The sequence below is a fragment of the Tachypleus tridentatus genome, unplaced genomic scaffold (genome assembly GCF_004210375.1).
Source record: "Tachypleus tridentatus isolate NWPU-2018 unplaced genomic scaffold, ASM421037v1 Hic_cluster_2, whole genome shotgun sequence".
In the NCBI taxonomy this organism is placed as follows: domain Eukaryota; kingdom Metazoa; phylum Arthropoda; class Merostomata; order Xiphosura; family Limulidae; genus Tachypleus; species Tachypleus tridentatus.
This window is the reverse complement of record NW_027467782.1, coordinates 53,553,243-53,572,953: the sequence shown is the minus strand read 5'-3', so window position 1 is coordinate 53,572,953 and position 19,711 is coordinate 53,553,243. Positions and strand designations below refer to the sequence as shown.

At 34.7% G+C, this 19,711-nt stretch overlaps 1 long non-coding RNA gene across 1 annotated transcript in view; it reads left to right on the top strand.

Annotated features, from left to right (window-relative positions):
- The window catches only part of LOC143242613 (uncharacterized), a 45,304-nt gene that overhangs the window by 23,062 nt on the left and 2,531 nt on the right, over positions 1–19,711 (top strand). The window contains exon 2 of the long non-coding RNA XR_013022994.1: positions 16,044–16,169. This is a non-coding gene — a long non-coding RNA (uncharacterized LOC143242613). The remainder of the gene's footprint in view (positions 1–16,043; positions 16,170–19,711) is intronic.

Sequence of the window (19,711 nt, the reverse complement as noted above, 5' to 3'; positions counted from 1 at the left end):
TTGTTGTACATAATGTGTGAGTATATACCACGGTTGTACATTAAGTGTGAGTATATACCATTGTTGTACATAATGTGTGAGTGTATACCAGTGTTGTACATAATGTGTGAGTATATACCACTGTTGTACATAATGTGTGAGTATATACCATTGTTGTACATAATGTGTGAGTATATACCATTGTTGTACATGATGTATGAGTATATACCACTGTTGTACATGATGTGTGAGTATATACCATTGTTGTACATAATGTGTGAGTATATACCATTGTTGTACATGATGTATGAGTGTATACCACTCTTGTACATAATGTGTGAGTATATACCATTGTTGTACATAATGTGTGAGTATATACCATTGTTGTACATAATGTGTGAGTATATACCACTGTTGTACATAATGTGTGAGTGTATACCACTGTTGTACATAGTGTGTGAGTATATACCATTGTTGTACATAATGTGTAAGTATATACCATTGTTGTACATAATGTGTTAGTATATACCACTGTTGTACATAATGTGTGAATATATACCATTGTTGTACATAATGTGTGAGTATATACCATTGTTGTACATAATGTGTGAGTATATACAATTGTTGTACATGATGTATGAGTATATACCATTGTTGTACATAATGTGTGAGTATATACCATTGTTGTGCATAATGTGTGAGTATATACCATTGTTGTACATAATGTGTGAGTATATACCACTGTTGTACATAATGTGTGAGTGTATACCACTGTTGTACAAAATGTGTGGGTATATACCACTGTTGTACATAATGTGTGAGTATATACCACTGTTGTACATGATGTTTGAGTGTATACCATTGTTGTACATAATGTGTGAGTGTATACCACTGTTGTACATAATGTGTGAGTGTATACCACTGTTGTACATAATGTGTCAGTATATACCATTGTTGTACATAATGTGTCAGTATATACCATTGTTGTACATGATGTATGAGTATCTACCATTGTTGTACATAATGTGTGAGTATATACCATTGTTGTACATAATGTGTGAGTATATACCATTGTTGTACATAATGTGTGAGTATATACCATTGTTGTACATAATGTGTAAGTATATACCATTGTTGTACATAATGTGTTAGTATATACCACTGTTGTACATAATGTGTGAATATATACCATTGTTGTACATAATGTGTGAGTATATACCATTGTTGTACATAATGTGTGAGTATATACAATTGTTGTACATGATGTATGAGTATATACCATTGTTGTACATAATGTGTGAGTATATACCATTGTTGTGCATAATGTGTGAGTGTATACCATTGTTGTACATTATGTGTGAGTATATACCATTGTTGTACATAATGTGTGAGTATATACCATTGTTGTACATGATGTGTGAGTGTATGCCACTGTTGTACATAATGTGTGAGTATATACCATTGTTGTACATAATGTGTGAGTATATACCATTGTTGTACATGATGTATGAGTATATACCATTGTTGTACATGATGTGTGAGTGTATACCATTGTTATACATTATGTGTGAGTATATACCATTGTTGTACATAATGTATGAGTATATACCATTGTTGTACATGATGTGTGAGTGTATACCACTGTTGTACATAATGTGTGAGTATATACCATTGTTGTACATAATGTGTGAGTATATACCACTGTTGTACATTATGTGTGAGTATATACCACTGTTGCATATAATGTGTGAGTATATACCACTGTTGTACATAATGTGTGAGTATATACCATTGTTGTACATAATGTGTGAGTATATACCATTGTTGTACATAATGTGTGAGTATATACCACTGTTGTACATGATGTGTGAGTATATACCACTGTTGTACATAATGTGTGAGTATATACCACTGTTGTACATGATGTTTGAGTGTATACCAGTGTTGTACATAATGTGTGAGTGTATACCAGTGTTGTACATAATGTGTGAGTAAATACCATTGTTGTACGTAATGTGTGAGTATATACCATTGTTGTACATAATGTGTGAGTATGTACCATTGTTGTACATTATGTGTGAGTATATACCATTGTTGTACATAATGTGTGAGTGTATACCAGTGTTGTACATAATGTGTGAGTATATACCATTGTTGTACATAATGTGTGAGTATATACCATTGTTGTACATAATGTGTGAGTATATACCATTGTTGTACATAATGTGTGAGTATATACCACTGTTGTACATGATGTGTGAGCATATACCATTGTTGTACATAATGTGTGAGTATATACCATTGTTGTACATAATGTGTGAGTATATACCACTGTTGTACATTATGTGTGAGTATATACCATTGTTGTACATAATGTGTGAGTGTATACCAGTGTTGTACATAATGTGTGAGTATATACCATTGTTGTACATAATGTGTGAGTATATACCACTGTTGTACATGATGTGTGAGTATATACCACTGTTGTACATAATGTGTGAGTATATAACATTGTTGTACATAATGTGTTAGTATATACCAGTGTTGTACATAATGTGTGAGTATATACCATTGTTGTACATAATGTGTGAGTATATACCATTGTTGTACATAATGTGTGAGTATATACCACTGTTGTACATAATGTGTGAGTATATAACATTGTTGTACATAATGTGTTAGTATATACCAGTGTTGTACATAATGTGTGAGTATATACCATTGTTGTACATAATGTGTGAGTATATACCATTGTTGTACATAATGTGTGAGTATATACCACTGTTGTACATGATGTTTGAGTGTATACCAGTGTTGTACATAATGTATGAGTATATACCATTGTTGTACATAATGTGTGAGTGTATACCAGTGTTGTACATAATGTGTGAGTAAATACCATTGTTGTACATGATGTTTGAGTGTATACCAGTGTTGTACATAATGTGTGAGTATATACCATTGTTGTACATAATGTGTGAGTGTATACCAGTGTTGTACATAATGTGTGAGTAAATACCATTGTTGTACGTAATGTGTGAGTATATACCATTGTTGTACATAATGTGTGAGTATGTACCATTGTTGTACATTATGTGTGAGTATATACCATTGTTGTACATAATGTGTGAGTATATACCATTGTTGTACATAATGTGTGAGTATATACCATTGTTGTACATAATGTGTGAGTATATACCATTGTTGTACATAATGTGTGAGTATATACCACTGCTCCACATGAGCTGTAAATACGTACCACTGTCTTGTATGTTGTATATTAATCTACTGTACTGTTTTCCAGTATAAAATATTATATTATATTCTTGTCTTTGTTACATGTAGACCAGCGGCGGCCAAACTTGCTTAACGTAAGAGCCACTTATGATAAACTTCAGATGTTTGAGAACGTGAATAAATATCACACATACGTGTTTATTGTTACATGTACATTGTGTTACATAAAGTTTATATAAATATTAATAAATACATGTATGTAATCATATTTATTACAACAGTTAATTTGTATCAGTTTCAATTACCACAAAGTACACACACATATATACTAAATGTTTTCAAAACCCTGGTTGATTATTGTTTTAATTATATTGAGCGTATTTAATACGGTTATAAACTACTAATACTAATAAACTAGAAATTAGCAATTCACTAACGTTAAATAAGACAGCCAAAAATAGAAATAAAAGGGGTAAAAACAGATATTTTTAATTATATTTATTTGTCTTAGTAAATATCTGGTCATAACATGGAGGAAAATATGTAAAACAATAAAATTTTAATCAGATACCACCTTACAAAATTCTAGTCTTGTCATAATATTTTTCTCACACAAACAGACATTGGTACAATTATCAAACTATTTACTGCTGGTTGAGGTCGTGTGAATTACCATCTTGGTTGTGAGTGGTTAAAATCCCGGCTGATATGTTGTCAAAGCTGTACGAATTAGCTCCGTCAGGTATTTATTTGTAATGATTTGACGATGCTTCGACTTCACGAACTTTATTTCGGAGTACAGTGATTCACAGCAGTATATTGTACTGAAAATTGACATGAGTCGCACACTGGGTTTCTTCAGTTCAGGATATTTTATTTCTGGAACTTGCTTCCAGAACTCGCTTGTATAATGGGATTTATGGATCGTCTTTAGACCCAGGTTCTCGTAGAAAGCTGGGATCACTTTTCATATGTGCAATTAATCATTCATTTTTCCCCACCATTGCAGGTGTTGCAACACTGACGAGTTTACCCAGTGGAATATCAGTATTTGTTCTGTCAAACGCATATTTAATGTCAACACCACGAGTTTTTTCTTTTAGTGCCAGTAAGTCCAACATCTCTTCTTTCACAGTTACATCAGAGGAAACATAACGAATAAATACCGCCAGTTGTGGGTTGTCTTGTATGTCTGTAGATTTGTCAAGGGCTAAGCTGAATGCAAGAGAATTCTTTAAATCATTTTGCATGCAACTTCAGTACTGATCTGGGAGATACGTCTCTCTGTAGTGTGGCGTGAAGCTACTGGTTGTGCTATTAATCACTGAAGTTTTGTGTTATTTGGATCTCAAACTGCAACATCTTCAGCTGTATTCTTCTTAACAAATTCACCATCAGAATATGGACGTTTAGCATGAGCAATATTCCATGATATAACAAAACTAGCTTTAGTTGTTGTATCAACTTCCTTACTGCACGTTGTCAACAGTGTATGTTGGCTATTTAATGATGATTTTAACACAGTTAACTTGTTTTTCCGTAATTCCGATTTAGGCGGATAATCAGAAGAAAAGTTTTTGTGGTTTATTTCACAATGGTGTTTCAAGTTACTGGCTTTGTAATGACTGAGTAGCACATTGTACATAAGACACAAAGGTTCACCTCCTTGAAAGCAATATCTTCCTCTCACTCTGGCTTTCTGTTTTCATCTTCATACTTTCGCTTCTTACAATTTGATGATGTCATCTTCCTTCACAAAATATTCACATACAATTCTAAATAATTAAAGTGAAAAGAAATAATAAGCATCAACGCGCGCAACGCAACCAAACTCTACAGCACTCGGTATCACACCAGCAGTCTACTAAATCACTGCCCGCAACACAGCCACACGCGCCACATTCACGCGATCGCAAGCTACTCTCATTAAAACTAACATTGTCAGCACCGGCTTGTACGATTACTTATTCTCCTGCACAATTCCTCTGTAATCCTTGCTGATCCAAAATTTCTTTAATCCCTGCTTCAAAATTAGCATTAAAATCAGGATTTAAATTCTTAAATATATTTACTCACCATGAACATTAAACTCACGTTTGAATCTGGTAGACTCTCAGTTTATACCCGGTAAATAATTATAAAGCTTGAAATTTTTTTATTTACCTTTTATATTAATTGTGATGCAAAAAGGAGCTCAGCCAACACATTTCGCGAGCCGCACATTATGTGTCAAGTAGCCTCATGTGGCTCGAGAGCCTCGGTTTGGCCACCCTTGATATAGACAATGGTTACTTATATATTAAGGGTAACCATCTGCTTCTTATTCCCTTTTAGGGACATTTTAATTAGTCCACTGTCTCTTGCACAAGATTCAAGTAAGTAAAATCATAGTCAATAGATTCTGTAATTTTTCTGATCGATTTTCACCAGTTTAATTGCTTTGAAACATATAACATTATAATCCACTTACTGGTAAAAGGCTAAGCCTATCTTATGTTACCATCAGGGAAATAAGTATATAAAGTAACATAAATGCGTGTTTTATATGTTTTTAATGAATCATGCTCACCCTAGTGGTCCAACACACTGGTATAGAAACTTGTTGGTGGTCCACTTATTTTACCACCCGTATATAACACTTTCCACGTCGACAACCCGAGAAATCATCTACTGGAAAATTTCGAGTATATTTTATATCATAGGAGCTTAATGGGAAAACAAAGCAAGTGTTTGTCTGTTTCCAAAGTTTACATCTTATATTTAATCACTAAATGTAGAAAAACATAGTTCATAACATTTACTTTATATCATTGTAAATAATTATACACAACATATATACTGATAATATATGTATAACAATTATACACTACATATATACTGATAATATATATGTATAACAATTATACACTACATATATACTGATAAAATATATGTATAACAATTATACTCTTCATATATACTGATAATATATATGTATAACAATTATACACTTCATATATACTGATAATATATATGTATAACAATTATACACTACATATATACTGATAATATATATGTATAACAATTATACACTACATATATACTGATAATAATTATGTATAACAATTATACACTACATATATACTGATAATATATATGTATAACAATTATACACTTCATATATACTGATAATATATATGTATAACAATTATACACTACATATATACTGATAATAATTATGTATAACAATTACACACTACATATATACTGATAATATGAAAAATAAAAAAAAATGTTTGTATTATTGTCTTAACACTTTACTTGAATTCAAATCACGTGGAATATTTTACAGAAAATTATATTCAAATATTATATACTCTTAAAAAAAAGAAACGCAAAAGGGACATTTTTGTTATTTTAAAGAGAAATATATATAATAACGTTACAAGCTCAGAGTATGTGATGTTACACGTGTTAAGGCACTGATTGTCAGACCAAAATGACAATAAAAGTTGTGCACTTTGAAAACGGAGGAAAACATCGGATTTTTCGCCAAAACGCATGCGCGTCAAATAAATTTGTTTGAGAGATCTGCAAGTGCAACATGTGCAAAATCCCTATAAAAGTGACGGGTTCTCGGTTTCCATAGCTCAGTGTTAAGCCACCGACACGCAATACAGTTACGCCAAGACTGGCTGAAGCACAACGCAACATCGCCATTGGTCACTTGGAAGCAGGCGAATCTCGATCAGATGTTGCCAGAGCTGTGAATGTCCACCCAAGCACCATCACAAGGCTATGGAATCGTCACCAACAACATGGATCAACTTGTGACCGTCCACGATCTGGCAGACCTCGTGTGACCACGCCCGCACAAGATCGCAACATCTGGTTACGTCACCTTCGGGATAAAACCACCACTGCGACGTCTACTGCCTCAACCATACCAGGACTGCGTAGGATTTCCGATCAGACCGTACGCAACCGTCGACGAGATTCTTAGGCCCCATGTGCAACCCATCATGGTGAACGTCAACGACGTTTTTCAACATGCCAACGCCCGTCCTCACACAGCCCGACTCATCACTGTCTTCTTGAGACACCACAACATCAGCGTTCTTCCCTGGGCCTCCAGATCACCAGATTTAAACCCCATCGAACATCTTTGGGACAAGTTGGACCGACGTCTGCGACGGCGACAACTTCAATCGCAGACTCTACCTCAGCTTGCAGCAGCTTTGCAGGCTGAGTGAACAGCCATTCCACAGGATGTGATTCGTCATTTCATCGCTTCCATGGGCAGGAGATGCCAAGCAGTTATTGATGCTCACGGGAGGCATACTCATTATTGACGTTGAGTGACGTTAAACTTCAACTAGTGAACGTGGACTTCGCCTTTGCAGACTTTGAATGTTCAGCAGTGAATGTGCAAAGTTTTACACATGTCATACAGAACTACTCGGAATAAACTTGTTAACAATTTGTCTCATATTTTGCCTTTTGTGTTTCTTTTTTTTGAAGAGTATATTATATTTTGTTTTGTAGAGGGATATTTGTGTAAAAATGAATAATAACAGTGGAGAAAATACAGCAGATACTTGGGTCATATCTGTATCTTGATTCACCTACCACTCAAACTTTATTCAAGTGTCGACATCTGGACGAACTTGTCCAGATATCCTTGTCCCTTGTTGCATAGCACTTGTTTCTCTATTTGTGGACAGTGTGACTTGGTCTGGCCATAACACTGCTTAGTAATCAGTTCATACGTAACCTGATCTCCACCAATGATAATTGTCCATTTATTGCCAAGTTTGGCACACGTCTTTACTTGCAGTAACATCTCGCCCTTCAAGACTCTGGGGTAATCCTCTTAGTGTTGTCTTCAGTACTTGGAGTGTTTCTGACAGTACGACATGATGTGAGATATGTGTGCATCCACAAGAGTTCTGTTTCCATCACTGCAGTTAAGGATGTGTTTTGTTATCACAGAACAGGAATGTATACGTCATCTTCTTCTATCTACTGAAGGATTACTGCAGTTTGACACATGAGCTGTCGTAGCTGGTACTCTGTACCTGGTACCATGTAGCTAGTATCCTGTAGCTCTTACCCTGAATGTGGTATCCTGTTGTTGGTACCTTGTTCACGTCTGTTATACAGGACAATAAACTCTTTGCTGTGTTTTTTATTGTGATGAGATGGACCAGTAGCTTAATGGGTTACAACACCTGAGGTATGTTCCAAAAGATATTAATGGGTTACAACACCTGAGGTATGTTCCAAAAGCTATTAATGAGTTACAACACCAGAGGTATGTTCCAAAAGCTATTAAACACACCAAGATAGTTCCATTATTTACTGTAACTCTGGTTACTACGTTTCCTGGAGACTCACGTATCGAATCTGGCTGCAAAATTGGATAAAAATTCAGTACAATCTTAGATACATCATTCATGGAATCTTGAGATGACAACGTACCTCGAGTTTCTCTTTTCCTGACTTGATATCTCTCAGAATTCTGGCTGCCCTGTACAGAGTTGTTCGTTTGTTATCAACCACGCTGAAAATAGAATTTATACAACTTAATTCTAGGCTGGTATTTTGGTTTCACACCGGGGTGGGGGTGAGAACTTTCTCTTCCTGCCACTGTTGGATTAACTGAAAGTATCTTAGAGCAAGGGTTCCAAACTTTTATATGTGCGGAGCTTCGCATCAGAAAGAAAAAAACAACATTCCGGAGACTTAATATAACACAAAAATAGAAACAATCAGTCACTAAAACCAGATAAAGTTCACTTCAAACTTTTATAATATAAATTTATTTGAAAAAATGAATATTAAAAAAATAAAAATTTATATCAGTAGACGTAAAGTGTACTTATTAATTTATTATTTTCTCGGATGGTCTTGCTTTTATTCACAAAGTAGTTAAATATTTAGAGTTATGGTTGTTACCTGTAAGGGCAAGTCATCTTCAGTATTTAGCCTGTTTCTAAATTTCGTCTTAGTAGCTGTATACAATGAAAATGTTTACTCGCAAAGATACGTTGGAAAAGGCAACAAATTTGTCAAAACTCTGTTTCTTATTTCACTTGAATCCAAAATTGTATAATTTTTTCCCGCTGAAATTTTGTTTTTAGATTGTGATCAGTTAAAATTTCTACAAGCTGTTATTTCTCTTTCAAAGACAAATTGTTGGTACTTGCAGGGTCAACAAAGGGATTTTGAATCCACAATAATTTTTCTAAATGAGGAGGGAAGTACTCCCCAGTAGTTGTACACAAATCAGATTTGTGCTGCAAGACTGAAACTTTTGTATCTTCATTGAAGGAAATTTCATTCATAAGTAAAAAACGACTGAGATTTTCGGAACAATCAAGTTCTTCCATAAGTATACATTCATCCCAAAGTTTCAGCTTACGTTGAAGCGCTTTACTGTGAGCTTTAAAGTACGTTACCCTGCATTGTAGAATTCACTTCATTTAGATAGGTCCGAAAGGTGAGCCACTTTCTGTATCCAGCATTTGTTACTTGGAACTGTTGTTTACACTGTATCTTATTGGTACAGTTACTTGGAACTGTTGTTTATAATGTAGTCACTGTATCTTATTGGTACAGTTATTTGGAACTGTTGTTTATAATGTAGTCACTGTATCTTATTGGTACAGTAACTTGGAACTGTTGTTTATAATGTAGTCACTGTATCTTATTGGTACAATTACTTGGAACTGTTGTTTATAATGTAGTCGCTGTATCTTATTGGTACAGTTACTTAGAACTGTTGTTTATAATGTTGTCACTGGATCTTGTTCATACAGTTATTTGGAACTGTTGTTTATAATGTACTCACTGTATCTTATTGGTACAGTTATTTGGAACTGTTGTTTGTAATGTAGTCACAGTATCTTATTGGTACAGTTACTTGGAACGGTTGTTTAAAATGTAGTCACTGTATCTTAATGGTACAGATACTTGGAACTGTTGTTTATAATGTAGTCGCTGTATCTTATTGGTACAGTTATTTGGAACGGTTGTTTAAAATGTAGTCACTGTATCTTAATGGTACAGATACTTGGAACTGTTGTTTATAATGTAGTCGCTGTATCTTATTGGTACAGTTACTTGGAACGGTTGTTTAAAATGTAGTCACTGTATCTTATTGGTACAGTTACTTGGAACGGTTGTTCAAAATGTAGTCAGTGTATCTTAATGGTACAGATACTTGGAACTGTTGTTTATAATGTAGTCGCTGTATCTTATTGGTACAGTTACTTGGAACGGTTGTTTAAAATGTAGTCACTGTATCTTAATGGTACAGATACTTGGAACTGTTGTTTATAATGTAGTCGCTGTATCTTATTGGTACAGTTACTTGGAACGGTTGTTTAAAATGTAGTCACTGTATCTTAATGGTACAGATACTTGGAACTGTTGTTTATAATGTAGTCGCTGTATCTTATTGATACAGTTACTTGGAACGGTTGTTTATAATGTAGTCACTGTATCTTATTGGTACAGATACTTGGAACTGTTGTTTATAATGTAGTCACTGTATCTTATTGGTACAGATACTTGGAACTGTTGTTTATAATGTAGTCGCTGTATCTTATTGGTACAGTTACTTGGAACGGTTGTTTATAATGTAGTCACTATATCTTATTGGTACAGTTACTTGGAACTGTTGTTTATAATGTACTCATTGTATCTTATTGGTACAGTTACTTGGAACTGTTGTTTATAATGTACTCATTGTATCTTATTGGTACAGTTATTTGGAACGGTTGTTTATAATGTAGTCGCTGTATCTTATTAGTACAGTTACTTGGAACGGTTGTTTAAAATGTAGTTACTGTTTTATGTTCTAATCAAGTGAGATACGACACACCGATGGTGTTGTTAGTTTCTCATCAAGTGATGACGTTCGGTCTGCCATTCTGGACAAACCACAATTTACTGAATCGACAGAGGGGATGTAGATAGAGAGGTCTTTATGCGATTGAAACTATCACGAGACTTTCTGCCATGTTGTGCGTACACGCAGTGCGTTTGATTGATGGGCCCAGACAAAAGGGTCCACCCGAACAGCCATCCAAGTGCAGAGATGCAACCCCTCGACAACAGGGGTGATTGAAAAATATGTGTAGTGTTGAGAATGTATGGTAGTTAAATAATAAATTAAATGAAGGATTAATATAAATGTGGGTACTAGTAACACGGATACTTCACTTGTTTATTAATATAAATGTGGGTACTAGTAGCACGGATACTTCACTTGTTTATTAATATAAATGTGGATACTAGTAACACGGATACTTCACTTGTTTATTAATATAAATGTGGGTACTAGTAACACGGATACTTCACTTGTTTATTAATACAAATGTGGGTACTAGTAACACGGATACTTCACTTGTTTATTAATATAAATGTAGGTATAGTAACACGGATACTTCATTTGTTTATTAATATAAATGTAGGTACTAGTAACACGGATACTTCACTTGTTTATTAATATAAATGTGGCTACTAGTAACACGGATACTTCACTTGTTTATTAATATAAATGTGGGTACAAGTAACACGGATACTTCACTTGTTTATTAATATAAATGTGGGTACTAGTAACACGGATACTTCACTTGTTTATTAATGTAAATGTAGGTACTAGTAACACGGATACTTTACTTGTTTATTAATATAAATGTTGGTACTAGTAACACGGATACTTCACTTGTTTATTAATATAAATGTGAGTACTAGTAACACGGATACTTCACTTGTTTCCGTAATTCGTTTAGTGTTCTGTTGGAAATAACGTTGAGAGATAAATAAAACAGAAATTGTTTGTCAGAATGAACTTCTATCTTCGTTTTATTCAATGAAATGTCCAGTTTGTAGACATACGGAACAAAGAAAACAAGGTGAAGTTAAAAATATCACAGCCTAATTTGATATATCTTGTACCTATATCTTGTACCTAAAATACATGGACTTACAATAAATAATTATAATAGAGCATAATAAACGTGTATCATGTTCTAATGAAACATTGAAAGTTTCACTGACAATAAATAATTACAATATAGTATAATAAGCGTTTGTCATGTTCTAATGAAAACTTGAAAGTTTCATTGACAATAAATAATTATAATATAGTATAATAAACGTCTGTCATGTTCTAATGAAAACGTTGAAGTGTTACTGACAATAAATAATTATAATATAGTATAATAAACGTCTGTCATGTTCTAATGAAAACGTTGAAGTTTCACTGACAACAAATAATTACAATATAGTATAATAAACGTCTGTCATGTTCTAATGAAAACTTGAAAGTTTCATTGACAATAAATAATTATAATATAGTATAATAAACGTCTGTCATGTTCTAATGAAAACGTTGAAGTGTTACTGACAATAAATAATTATAATATAGTATAATAAACGTCTGTCATGTTCTAATGAAAACGTTGAAGTGTCACTGACAATACATAATTATAATATAGTATAATAAACGTCTGTCATGTTCTAATGAAAACTTGAAAGTTTCACTGACAATAAATAATTATAATATAGTATAATAAACGTCTGTCGTGTTCTGATGAAAACGTTGAAGTGTCACTGACAATAAATAATTATAATATAGTATAAAAAACGTCTATCATGTTCTAATGACTGTTTGTTGGAGTCACTGACAGTAAATAATGTAAATGACTCTACACAGTTGGTAAGTTGCTTTGATAACTCCTAATACTTAAAACCTGAGTGTATCAGGTCTTCTCATGATTATAAATTACTTGAGAGGTCGGCGTATTTGTACAGGTAGCACTCCTGCAGAGCTGTGAATCTTTCACGGCGTATTTGTACTTTTATTACCCCCCGAGCTGGTGATCAGATAGGTAGCACTCCTGCAGAGTTGTGACCCCTCGAGATATGTGCTAGTTGGTTGTCGATGGCATTCTTTCTGTCCGAAGCAGTGATCACATGTTTGAGACTTCTTTTTCCCGCAGGTTTAGTCCTGTTGGTTGATTGGATGAACTCCGGTCACATGAGTACTCCCGCCAGTGGGCCATGAGCTTCATCACGATGGCAGACTTGCGCGAAACTTGACTAAGTGTTCCACAACGATTGTGTAACCTTTTACAATCAACAAACAGTTACGACCAACGGATTCAGTGGTTATAACCCGGAAAAACGGCGGCACCAGCGACTTCGTCTGTCGCTTTACCCGACGAGAGTGTTTGTTATGAGTCCCATCCGTTATTTATGCAGAACGAGTTACAGCAAATCACAATACAACAAGAAAGCTGCTGTCTGGAGTCCTCGTCAGCATTCCATGTCTCCACATTACTGGGTGATGGTTACCACTGTCCACAAATCACAATACAACAAGAAAGCTGCTGTCTGGAGTCTTCGTCACCATTCCAAGTTTCCACATTACTGGGTGATGGTTACCACTGTCCACAAATCACAATACAACAAGAAAGCTGCTGTCTGGAGTCCTCGTCACCATTCCAAGTTTCCACATTACTGGGTGATGGTTACCACTGTCCACAAATCACAATACAACAAGAAAGCTGCTGTCTGGAGTCCTCGTCACCATTCCAAGTTTCCACACCACTGGGTGATGGTTACCACTGTCCACAAATCACAATACAACAAGAAAGCTGCTGTCTGGAGTTCTCGTCACCATTCCAAGTTTCCACACCACTGGGTGATGGTTACCACTGTCCACAAATCACAATACAACAAGAAAGCTGCTGTTTGGAGTCATCGTCAGCATTCCAAGTCTCCACATTACTGGGTGATGGTTACCACTGTCCACAAATCACAATACAACAAGAAAGCTGCTGTCTGGAGTCTTCGTCACCATTCCAAGTTTCCACATTACTGGGTGATGGTTACCACTGTCCACAAATCACAATACAACAAGAAAGCTGCTGTCTGGAGTCTTCGTCACCATTCCAAGTTTCCACACCACTCGGTGATGGTTACCACTGTCCACAAATCACAATACAACAAGAAACCTGCAGTCTGGAGTCTTCGTCACCATTCCAAGTTTCCACACCACTGGGCGATGGTTACCACTGTCCACAAATCACAATACAACAAGAAAGCTGCTGTCTGGAGTCCTCGTCACCATTCCAAGTTTCCACACCACTGGGTGATGGTTACCACTGTCCACAAATCACAATACAACAAGAAAGCTGCTGCCTGGAGTCCTCGTCACCATTCCAAGTTTCCACACCACTGGGTGATGGTTACCACTGTCCACAAGAAGCCTCAGAGGCCAAATGTTCTTCGGCCAGCGCCTCCCAACAACAAGTATTCTTTCCCCCTGAGCAGCAGTCCGAAGCTCAAGCAGGTAGGAAGGAGTTATTAAGAATCACTAGGGTCTAGCGATGGGAACTTTATGGAGTTAACATGGAGTGTTTAAGTTAATACTTCGTGTCTCCGAGTTAACTTGGAGTTATTATGGAGTGTTTTAGTTAACACTTCGTGTCTCCGAGTTAACATGGAGTTATTATGGAGTGTTTTAGTTAACACTTCGTGTCTCCGAGTTAGCATGGAGTTATTATGGAGTGTTTTAGTTAACACTTCGTCTCTTTGAGTTAGCATGGACTTATGGAGTGTTTTAGTTAACACTTCGTGTTTCCGAGTTGACATGGAGTTATTATGGAGTGTTCTTGGTTAACACTTCGTGTCTCCAGTATATTGTTAGAACTTCGTCTCTCCACTGTATTGTTAGAACTTCGTCTCTCCACAGTATTGTTAGAACTTCGTCTCTCCACTGTATTGTTAGAACTTCGTCTCACCACTGTATTGTTAGAATTTCGTCTCTCCACTGTATTGTTAGAACTTCGTCTTTCCACTGTATTGTTAGAACTTCGTCTCTCCAGATGTAGCGTTAGAACTTCGTCTCTCCATTGTATTGTTAGAACTTCGTCTCTCCACTGTATTGTTAGAACTTCGTCTCTCCAGATGTAGCGTTAGAACTTCGTCTTTCCACTGTGTTGTTAGAACTTCGTCTCTCCACTGTATTGCTAGAACTTCGTCTCTCCACTGTATTTTTAGAACCTCGTGTCTCCACTGTACTGTTAGAACTTCGTCTCTCCAGATGTAGCGTTAGGACTTCGTCTCTCCAGATGTAGCGTTAGAACTTCGTCTCTCCAGTATATTGTTAGAAGTTTGTCTTTTCAAAGGTCTACTTGTAATGCTTTTTTCTATATAAATATGTTTTCACCACTGTCTGAAAATATACTATGACACTTTAACCTCTCTGTCAACAGTTAACAAATCTCTGCGCTCATTTATTCCTAACACTTCAACAAATAATGTACACTATCAGCGAGATAGTAGGATAGGCTTCCGACAAATTCCTACTTATAATCTGAAGAAGCAAACAGTTAGTGATTTCACACAGACATTGCTTCCATAAACATAAATCACTAATTCGCTTCCCTAGAAACCAAGATAATTGTTTAATTTTTCATCTTTTATATTTATTTCATAATAAATATTTAATTTCATATTTAAATATTTGCTCTCATCAAGATATTATATATGTTTTAGGTCACACTTTCTACGCCATTCTGCAATCTGCGTTAACGGCGATGACAGCGACACCAGACGTTTGTAAATTATAACTTTTTTCTTAGCATTAAAACAGCGTGATCTGTCAACACAGTAAACGAACTTAACGCTCGCTTTCTTTGTCGTTTTTTATCTCTATAGATTGATATATATATTGCTTACCATGTCGTGACGAGTGAAAAGATAGAGTTACACTAATACGTTATAAATCTCCCTGACACTGGAGTTATAATAAATATTCTCCTCCACAGGGCTGATCGACCGAAACACTAGACACCAGGGGGAGATCACTACATCATCTCTTCAGCGTACAAAAGTTCTGGTTTTTTCTTCTGGCGACACTTATCTGACCCTGCGGAGTGGCTGAGGGATTAAAAGTAATGACCGATAGTGTCGAACTAATTGAGAAAAAAATCTAAGTCATCCTTAAAGTTTTAATTATATTCTACAAATAGGCTTATGGGACGGAACTTACGATTCCAAGCAATATGACAGACGACTGTAATAAACTGTTTAAAACTAACTTGATTCGGAGAAGATTGTTTTAAACTATAAAATATCACAGAATATTGTGTGACACTAAAACTATGCTGTATCCTATCAAACTTGCTTATCTTATTAAATATGCTAGAAAACTAACTAAACTCGCAGAACATTCTATCAAAGTAAATTAATTCACAAATATGCTGTCAACATAAATAAGTTCAAATAATATCAAACTAATTTAAATGTTTGTGATTAAACATCTGATTATATATCAGATTATTATATAACAACTACTAACTTATTCCACAATGTTTGTGATTAATGATATCTATATTAATGACATCTGTATCTATATCTGCATATCATGTAAGTATATTAAGAATTTTCTACTTCAAATATTCTACTTAGAACAACTCAAATGTCCTTCTTAGAACAACTCAAATGTTCTACTTAGAACAACTCAAATATTCTACTTAGAACAACTCAAAGGTCCTTCTTAGAACAACTCAAATGTCCTTCTTAGAACAGCTCAAATGTTCTACTTAGAACAACTCAAATATTCTACTTAGAACAACTCAAATATTCTACTTAGAACAACTCAAATGTCCTTCTTAGAACAACTCAAATGTCCTTCTTAGAACAGCTCAAATGTTCTACTAAAACAACTCAAATGTTCTACTTAGAACAACTCAAATATTCTACTTAGAACAACTCAAATGTCCTTCTAAGAACAACTCAAATGTCCTTCTTAGAACAGCTCAAATGTTCTACTAAAACAACTCAAATGTTCTACTTAGAACAACTCAAATATTCTACTTAGAACAACTCAAATATTCTACTTAGAACAACTCAAATGTCCTTCTAAGAACAACTCAAATGTCCTTCTTAGAAAAACTCAAATGTCCTTCTAAGAACAACTCAAATGTCCTTCTTAGAACAGCTCAAATGTTCTACTAAAACAACTCAAATGTCCTTCTAAGAACAACTCAAATGTCCTTCTTAGAACAGCTCAAATGTTCTACTAAAACAACTCAAATGTTCTACTTAGAACAACTCAAATATTCTACTTAGAACAACTCAAATGTCCTTCTAAGAACAACTCAAATGTCCTTCTTAGAACAACTCAAATGTCCTTCTAAGAACAACTCAAATGTCCTTCTTAGAACAGCTCAAATGTTCTACTAAAACAACTCAAATGTTCTACTTAGAACAACTCAAATATTCTACTTAGAACAACTCAAATGTCCTTCTAAGAACAACTCAAATATTCTACTTAGAACAACTCAAATGTCCTTCTAAGAACAACTCAAATATTCTACTTAGAACAACTCAAATGTCCTTCTAAGAACAACTCAAATGTCCTTCTTAGAACAGCTCAAATGTTCTACTAAAACAACTCAAATGTTCTACTTAGAACAACTCAAATATTCTACTTAGAACAACTCAAATGTCCTTCTTAGAACAGCTCAAATGTTCTACTAAAACAACTCAAATGTTCTACTTAGAACAACTCAAATGTCCTTCTTAGAACAACTCAAATGTTCTACTTAGAAGAGCTCAAATGTTCTACTTAGAACAACTCTTTAGATTCAAGTGCTAGAGTATTTTTCAGTAACTTTCTCTCTTATCTCAGTCTTGCTTTATACAGCTGGTTGATTTAAAATCTAGCTAATTTCAGTTGATTTGTGTATTTTTAATACAGATATTTTTGACAAGGATGTTGTATGGTTTTGGTTTTCTTGAATGTACAATATAATATTGTTCTGACAAGCTTTGTTTGCAATACAGGCACAAGACTAGGATATGTTCATTGACAACTATGAACCTGTTGGTCAATCTAGGCTGTCCAATCCCCTGAAATAAACTAAAATTATTTTTGCAAAACCCACAAATCGAGCCATTAGCATTCGTATAGATATCAAGCTTTCTTCTAAACTTCACAACATCTGAAAACAACTAGTTTCAAAGACCAACCAACCTGTTAGAAGAGTAAAACTATCAGAAGATGACACCAACCTCGTAAAATTTTATATTTGTAAGTCATTGTTATACTCCTGTCATTATTAAACATGAAATGTGTCAACACAAAACTTCAATCATATAACTCTTCCTTTTTACAGATTTTAATCATATTGAAACCTCTCCATGCCAGGTACCAACCTGGTAACTCTGGTAACCTTCTCCAACAAGTCGATGTCTTTCCTGATGTAAGGAGCCCAAGACTGAACACAATATTCCAACCAGTGACCTGAATTACAACCTCTTTAGTCTTGTATTCAACTTAAAATCCTATTTGTCGTACAGCAAACTGTTTGAATGGCTTAAGAGACTGATGAACCATTACACCGAGATTCCTTTCATGATATTGTTAAGGTTAATTCCATCCAAATTATACTGATGATTCAAATTATCATAACCACATTGCATTTATCATAATTAAATCTATCTGATATTTATTCACCCAGCTGATGTAAATCTTTTTGTCTATCAGCATCCTCCTCTTTACATCCGAGACCTTGATGTCATTTAAAACTATTAGTAATTTATTGATAATGTCATTTATGTAAATCAAAAAGAGAAAGGTCCTAAGGTACCCCACTTGTAACATTAATCCAGTTTGACCAGACTCCATTTATAACAACCATCTGCTTTCTTCCATCAAGCCACTTTTCAATCCAGTTAGTTAACTTATCTCCCACATCTATACAGATGACTATTTACAAGTCTTTCATGTGGCACTTTGTCAAATACGTTCTGGTAATTCAGGTACTCCTTCGGGAAGACTCTGTTCCAGCAGTCTCATTATCCAATAATCTACCTACACAATTGTTTATTAACCAGCCCAGAATTATGCAGTCATCTTGTTTGGTCTCATTTTCATTTGTCATCTCTATAAGGTGTGGAATACTACCTAAATCTTCATTTGTAAAATCCAGCCATCTAGTAACCATAATATACAAGTCTTCTTAAATCACCCCTTAATGGTTCTACTCCTTATCCTAACATTTTGTTTACCCTTAATGTATTTAAAGAAATCCTTACTGTTAATTTTTATATTTTTTTCATACATCCTTCATAATGTCCACATGTTTTCATCATCTTTGTTCTACTGAATATCCCATCATACACTCCATTCCACATGTTTTCATCATCTTTGTTCTACTGAATATCCTGTCATACACTCCATTCCACATGTTTTCATCATCTTTTTTCTACTTAATATCCCATCATACACTCCATTCCACATGTTTTCATCATCTTTGTTCTACTAAATATCCCATCATACACTCCATTCCACATGTTTTCATCATCTTTGTTCTACTGAATATCCCATCATACACTCCATTTGAATTTATTATACGTTTCCTAAATTTTATTTTTGAAATTCCTTGTGTATTTTTTTCACTTGCAGCTACTCATATCTTTCTATAAG